Here is a 6436-nt window from a genome sequence, read left to right as displayed (position 1 = left end):
CAACACAGTAGAGCAAAAATAAGCACCCTCTCATAATAAGGGAATTAAACATCTACAGGAAACAATACGACATCGTTACTAAAGAATAACTAATTCAGCATGACATAACTAAAGTGTAACAAAGAACCAAAAGCTTAGAAAATCCTAAAAATGGCTTGTGCTGACTCAAGATAACAGTTGTCCTATACCAGCATGATGCTTATAATACGATTACCACAAAGAAAATCAGATTGCATCAAGCTAAATAGTAATTCTAGTTTATACCTGAATTCGTCTATACTGTTCATATAAGAAAGAAATGCAATCATTTTTGGCTTTTCGAAAAAAATGAAGGTATGATCATGGAGTGACAGATTGGAAGAGCAGAATGCTCAAACGTAAGTATCATATATGTAAGACATATATGCCACGGCTTAAAAGTTGATTCATTCTCTTCTCGACGCTCACACTACCTCCACATCATCATCGTTCTCTAAATCAGCTCTAGTTATGCATCTTTTGTGTGTAAAATATGACCAACTTATGAGATGATTGTTTTGAATTTAGCAATGTGTGCATTATAAACAAATGTTATGAGTCGCATAAGTTGATCTAAGTCGGAAACCAAACTTTCTATCTTATTTGTGTATCTAACAATTAAACTGTAACCTGGCCATGTTGACTCAAAACTTATAAACAACCAATAGTTACAACTGCATTGCACTAAAATGCCATATGCTGGAGCTCAGATATATATAACAGATCAATCACACTTCATTTTCGTAAGTATATACATTAAAAAAAATAAAAGCCAGTCATTTAAACATGTTATTCCCACTGACTTGGCATATGCAAAACATACAAACCCACTAATTCAACCCATATGAATTTTGAGGAAAACATTAACAATTTACACACCCAATAACGAATTTTTCCCTGGTTTCATTAGAATATCCATAATACTTTATTTATGTTACATGGATGAAATCATGTGAAAACAAACAGACCCATTACTAATTGACTTTAACTTCATATTAGGAAAAAAAGGACCAACCTGGTAAAGTAAACCTCTTCATGTACCCAATATAATTGATCCTACTATAGTTTATGGCTCATTCTTCCAAGCTCAAATAAGGTGCAGTAAATAAGACATCATCTTGCTCCACCCCTCCCACTAAGTTACTTTGTTCTATTTATCACCACTGTTTTCTAAGGTCACACCTATTATATGTGCTACCTGGCCCAAACATATTCATATGCATTTTACTTAAAGATAGCGTACGGCTATTTATTGTAATCCTACATAAATACCTCGAGTAAGTTTCATAAAACTTGACGTGCGACTATATATGTTATTCTAAAAATAACTCGCTTAAGTTTCGCAAATGGATCTGAAGCCACCAAACATCCAGCCTCAAATTTGCAGTAGCTCATTCTAGACCATGTGAAACAACAACAAAAAGTTGTATGTTACAACTTGGGCATAATCCTAAAGAGCAATCTGAAAATGGAACCATACACAAAGAAAAATCCATGCCTAAACAATATTCACATATACTAAATCCTAGACAGCAGCAAGTTAGTTTAGATTCCAAAACATTTTTTGTTCTAACTTCCAAATCCAGAATAAAAATTGGAATACCATATGATACAAAAATTTGAAAAAGAAATCTTAAGAAAGAATACTATATGATACTTAAGAAAGAATAACTCATTTGATCACAAACTATCTCAGAATCTGTAAAAGCAACAACACGACGAATCTTGTTGTGCAATGCCTCCACCAGACCATCAATCAAAGGAAAATGGTGAGCAATTGGCTCCTCTATATAAAAATAAATTTTATTGCTGAATACCCAGAACCCAAATCACATCACATGCCTCAGGGATAGATACACCTTTCAAGAACATTTTCATGATTCTTACATCCCCTCCTTACCTAATATCATAGATTCTTGTTCCTTCTCCTCCTATATTGTCCATTCTTCTTCTTCCTCGTCACAAAAGCTACAAAATTCTTCTTATTCTTCGTAGTCTTGCTCCACATCATTTTATCTACAATTTCCCGATAAACACCCCAGATCTAAACCCACTTGTATCCTCCATTATCTTACACTTATGGGTCAGAACCCAGTTAGTTTTTTCTCCATCAAAATGAGATGGAACAAAAAAAAATTTAACTAATCAACCCTAAAAAAGTCCCTGCATTTCCCAATTCCCACATCCAATTAAACCAAATTAAGAACAGATTATCATAAAAACAAAAAACTTAAGGATAAGTATAAATTCCCCATTTCAATTAAAATAAAAATCAAAAAAGTTAAAAATTTTCTCACCAATGTGAACTGATAATTGAAAAGAGATCGATGAACATCCTTCAATTGAAATCTAGGGTTGTTCGTTTCCTTCTATTCTACCGATTTGGTGTTTGCTTCCGAATGAACCATCTTTCTTATCCCCGATTTAATCTGCTTTATTTTGGTTTATTTTGGTTCCGAATGGACCAACAATGGATGATTGGCGAGAGGGGGAAAAAATACCAATTCTTCTGCTTTATTTTGGTTTCAGTGAGGCGTCAAGATAATTGAGAAGAACGAAGAAGAGGAATGGTGTTTCTCATGGATCTGCTATTCTTCTGAAGATACCAAAGAAAAAGAAATTCTAAAGATAGGAAACAAAGAAAGAAAAGGTTAAAAAAACAAATGCTAAAATGGGGACAGCAGGATTCGAACTCAGAGTCATTATGTTGACGCTTTACAGATCTGTCCTCTCGACAATTCCTTTTTTTACGTAAGTTACGTAACTTTTAGAAGACAAATTTAAAATCCGGAGGGGCATTTTTGTGATGTGAAAAAGCTTCACACTTCACCAAAAATACCTCTTTTCTTTATATTAGTATATAATAAGATTACCAGCTCTAATTAGTTGTTGTCTGTTTGTTTTTTGTATTTTTGCATTTACCGCTCTTTATTTACTTGAATTTGCTTTGCAGCTGAATCAAGGCCAGCACTGTCTAGTTGTTTATTTGAATGCACATAAGATATTCTGCATTTTCACACTTTATACCAAACCAGAGAACATTTTGCACACTTAGATATGCCTTGCCTGCAAATTGAGATAAAGCAGAGCCGTGTCTGAAAGACAATCTTGGTCAACTTTGACTTCAGTAAAGAGCCTACTGAAGGATTTCAGTAGAATGTCCAAGTCCTGTTACCAAGGGATTTTGATCTTCGTAAGACTACTGCAGAGCACGAATGTTAAAGGCATGTAACTTTCAAATGCTGGATCAAAGATTAAAATCAGCGCAACTTTGACTGAGATTATAAATTTCAGTAAGCATTGTTGATTGCAGCAAGTACCACTCGGGAGAGTTGGGACTTCAGTTATATCAAGGTACTATAAAACAAGCGAAACAGGCATTATGTACATGTTATGAAAGACAAGTTTGAACCACAATGATTCCCCGTTTAAAATGCTACGACTGAGATACTTTCAGCTCCTAATACTAGTCATAAATCTGTAAATTACACACATTACATGTACATTTCCATCCGTCAGCTTCAAGCTAGAAATACTTTTAGTCTGGAATTCTATCTACATGAATGAGATACCAGCATAAATATCTCAGCTCCTAATTCATACAAATAGCTAATCAAAGTGAATACACTAAAAACCTGCGTGAGCATAGCAGTAGTTGCATTGAACAAATATCCACTGATAAAACTCAATAACTTGAATAGTAATTATTAACCACAGGTATTTGTCAGGAACTTAACAGTGGATACTAAATAAATGTCAGGAACCAGATTTGAACTGGTGACACGAGGACTTTTAGTCCCCTGCTCTACCAACTGAGCTATCCAACCCTTCTTGAGGCACCATCCCCATCCTACTAGAAGCCTTGGGTATGTATATGTCATATCAAGAAAATCGAAAAGCATTTCAAAATCTTGCCCAGGCCCTGGAATTTCCGGAATCTTCAGCTGACAAATATTACATGATCGAAGTCGAATAATAGGATGTACAAACTAACTAATCGAATGCATAATATTTTGCTGGTTTTCCTCCCGTGATTACCCATCCTGCAGGAGATTTTCCTGTATTTGATTTTAAGTATTCTTGAAATTCACCGGTACCTTCATATACACTAGTTACTCCTCCTTGAGGAATGAAGGATTTCAGCGAGAGGATGTTCTCCACTTGAGCGTGCAGCTGATAATCCATGTACGGGCACTGAATATTATCATCCTCGCCAATTCCACGGCCTGCAGAGATTCCTTTCTTCTTAGATTCAAAAATATCCTGAATTTTCTTAGAACAGGAGAGGGAGCCTTTTACAACCTTGATATGACTCATTCTGGGGTTCCAGTATATAAGACAATCCCCATCAAACCAATACACCAACACATTATCTGACAAACCCAATATACGTGTAGGAGGGGTAGTAGTCGTTGTAGCCTCAAAGAAACTACTGTAGGGGGGTGGTAGTAAGGCTTCCTTCTTAAGAGTTATCATGAATCTGGACTCTTTGACCCATACTTGCTTGACCTTGTCCTCCAATATATACAGATGGACCTTGAATATACAACAACAAAAATTACCTTTATCAGTATCACAGTTACGGCGTCGATGATGATGATACTTATTGTTTACCAATATCTTCTCAGACCGTGCAACACAAGGATATCCTTTAAACTCCAAAAGATGATGATCCAATGTTATATGGTGACGATCTGTCGACATGGTAGTAGTTTGTCTAGTTGGTAGCCGAATGAACTGTATCTTCTCGTTGTGGATGTCAAACGACAGCAACATTTCTTCAATCTCATTATTATTATCATTAGGAACTCCATTGATATTACCACCACCATTAGGAACTCCGTTAATATAATCACCTCCGTTAAGAACTCCATTCATATTACCACCACCATTAGGAATTGCGTTAATATTATCACCAACATTAAGAACTCCATTGACATCACCACCACCGTTAGGGACTACATTCATATTACCACCACCGCCCATATCATTAGGATCTCCATTAATGTTACCAACACCGGTATCATTGATTATTATACCATGCTTATAATTCGTTATCCTCCAGAATAGATCACCCCCACAAAGGGTGGCTGATCTTTGATCTTTTTTCCAAGCTTTTGTTACCATTCGCTTAGGGAAAGGAGAAGAACCAGGAGGCGGTGAGATATCAGAATTTCTAGTAACTTTCGTTCTCCATGAATTAGTTCCCAATGTAATAATCATGCAAACAAACACCTGCTCCTCCTCTTCCTGGAAGTTAAGAGTATTCATCCTTCTAGTAGTATAGATTATTACAACCTTATATTCTTTCGATAATGAATCAAAACCAAAACCATGACACAGATATTCAGTACCAGTACGAGGAATGAGATAATTGAGGACAAGCGCTTCACCCCTAACTGGGTTAAGTACATCCATTCCACCACATCCCTTATCTCCACCAGTTCTAAGACAAGCTAATCCATTACAATAACCTACTAGTTCAGTTGCTTTTGAGAAATTTATGCCCATTAGCAATCTAATATCAATAAACACACTATCATCATAATCCCTGCCCTTATAATTGTCTTGTAAATTGAAAATACAGACACCTTTTCCACCATCAATATCAACATTAAGGAGATTAAAGACGAGATTTTTATTTTCCTGAAGAGCAAAGTGTCGTGCAGCAAATTTTGTATCATTGAAAATAGAATTGCACCATAACTTACTTACATAGCCGCATCTGACAAGAGCCCAAGCTGGTAATCTCGTCAAAACGTTATCGACCATCAATTCCTCAGGAACAAGATTTTTACCTGGAGGAAGAGGAGTAGAATGTAATAAATAATTGAAATCTCGATACAGAGTCTTCATCTTCTTCTTCTTGTTGTACTTTTCTTCATCATCAATTATGTTGATGGATCTGTACCTCTTTGTCGCCGCCATAACTTACAGAAAAGTAAGAAGAGAAATAAAATTGCCTCCAAATTCAGATTGGGGAAATTTCACAGACCATAAACGACCCTAAAACTAAACTTATACATACAAAATAATCATGGATCCGATTTTCGGGTCTACTAGATCCGGGTGATAATGCACGAGTTTGACTTTGATTAGGAAACGTCGTATATAAGGGCTTCGCTTTCCAATAGAGAGGCTTCGCTTCATAGTGACCGAGTTAGTTAGCTTAGAGCATCCACAGTGGGCGAGTATAACCAAAAATTTGGGATGAGATCTTGACGCAGTGGGACGGAGTAAAGATCAAATCCCAGCCAAAGATCAAATCCCAGACCATATTTGGTCGCGACCAAATACCAAATCCTAATATAGTCGGGCGTAAATTTAAAATACGCTTGTTGCTGGGCGTAAATTTAAAGTACGCTTGTTAACGGGCGGAGATTTAAATTACGCCCGATGAAAATTCAAATTAAAAGAA

General features: G+C 36.1%; 1 long non-coding RNA gene across 1 annotated transcript; it reads right to left on the bottom strand.

Annotated features, from left to right (window-relative positions):
- Positions 1-1654: 1654 nt before the first annotated feature.
- LOC113349024 lies at positions 1655-2763 on the bottom strand. The gene is made up of 2 exons (XR_003359893.1): positions 2316-2763; positions 1655-2181 (listed from the first exon to the last, which is right to left on the bottom strand). It is a non-coding gene; the product is annotated as an uncharacterized LOC113349024 (long non-coding RNA).
- Between the last annotated feature and the right edge of the window lie 3673 nt (positions 2764-6436).

Source organism: Papaver somniferum, chromosome 2 (genome assembly GCF_003573695.1).
Source record: "Papaver somniferum cultivar HN1 chromosome 2, ASM357369v1, whole genome shotgun sequence".
NCBI classification, from domain to species: Eukaryota; Viridiplantae; Streptophyta; class Magnoliopsida; order Ranunculales; family Papaveraceae; genus Papaver; species Papaver somniferum.
The sequence above is the reverse complement of the archived record's forward strand: the minus strand, read 5'-3'. Positions and strand labels throughout refer to the sequence as shown.